This window comes from Lipotes vexillifer, unplaced genomic scaffold (genome assembly GCF_000442215.2).
Source record: "Lipotes vexillifer unplaced genomic scaffold, Lipotes_vexillifer_v1.1 scaffold1798, whole genome shotgun sequence".
In the NCBI taxonomy this organism is placed as follows: Eukaryota; Metazoa; Chordata; class Mammalia; order Artiodactyla; family Lipotidae; genus Lipotes; species Lipotes vexillifer.
The window spans coordinates 614,557-615,852 of record NW_006789032.1 but is presented as its reverse complement, the minus strand read 5'-3'; positions in this window follow the sequence as shown (position 1 = coordinate 615,852).

Sequence of the window (1,296 nt, the reverse complement as noted above, 5' to 3'; positions counted from 1 at the left end):
GGGGGGGGGGGGGGTCTTCAGTGACCTCCCTTATAAGCGGTTGGCAGAGGAGATTTGACGCAGAGGAGAGAAGACCATGTGACCATGGAGGCAGAGGCTGGGGGCACGTGGCCACAAGCCAAGGGACTTCGGCAGCCACCAGGAGCTGCAAGAGGCGTGGACCGAACCCTCCCCCACAGCCTCTGGAGGGAGCGGGCCCTGCCCACACTGGATCTTGTCCCAGTGGTACTAGACTGCGGGAGAGTCCATTTCTGTCGTTTTAAGCTGCCAGCTTGAGGCCCATTTGTTGCTGCAGCCCCAGGGGACACATACACTAGGGGACCCTGTGGTTGGCCTGCTGCTCACCCTGGAGGGGATGCCCCACAGCCCAGTTCCCCCTACAGGCGGGCAAGTCTGCACTGCGCCCGCAGTCAGGGATCCGCTCAGCCCCGCCCTGAGCTCCATCTGCAGCACCAACACCCGGGCGCGGGCTAGGGGTTGCTTTCTGGAAGCAGGGAGAGCTGGGCAGCGAGCCCTCCCTCCCCCGCCTCCACCGTGCTTGCTGACCAAGGTCAGGGCTTGTTCTGGGGTTCCTGGCTGTGCCGGGGGCCCCACTGAGGAGCAGGACCGCAGTGGTGCTGCGTCCAGCCACAAGTGACCGGCCTAGGGCTGGAGTTTGGGGGGTTAAGGGTGGGCTTCCAAGAGCGTGGAAGCTTGAAAGCCCGGGTGAACAACAATGTGTGTGTGACAGCCACTCGTGGGGGAGGAGCCCTCAGTTCATCCCATTCTCAGAGAGACCCCCAACACGTTCAACCCCGCTTCTGCGGATCCAAAGTGACTCATTCTTTGCCCTGGGTGCCCCCACTGCGGGAACGCCAAAGGCCCCTCACCAGCTGGACTCCGGATCCAGTGCCCCACCGCCCCCCTGGGTAGCACAGGTGGACACCTGGCCAGGTCGCCCACAGGGGTGCTGGGTGCTGGGCGGGACGCCAGGTGGGACGGGGCTGGCAACTTGGTGGGGGGCCAGGAGGGGTCCTAACGAGGGCCCTCCCGCAGGGCGAGCCGCCCACCCCCAACAACAGGCGCACACGGCTCCGGGGTCGCTCAGTTTATTGGTAAAACGGGCACTGAGCGTGGCGAAGGCTGGACGCGGAAGCCGGGGCGGCGGCGGGGGCGCTTTTCCTCTTAAAGAACTTCCACTGGACCTTGATGGCGAGCATCCAGTCGCTGACGGAGAGCCTCTTACAAGCGGAGGTGCAGACATGCGCCTGGCGAGGGGGCGGGGCGCCGGGACGGCGCCGGGGGCGGGGCCGGGGG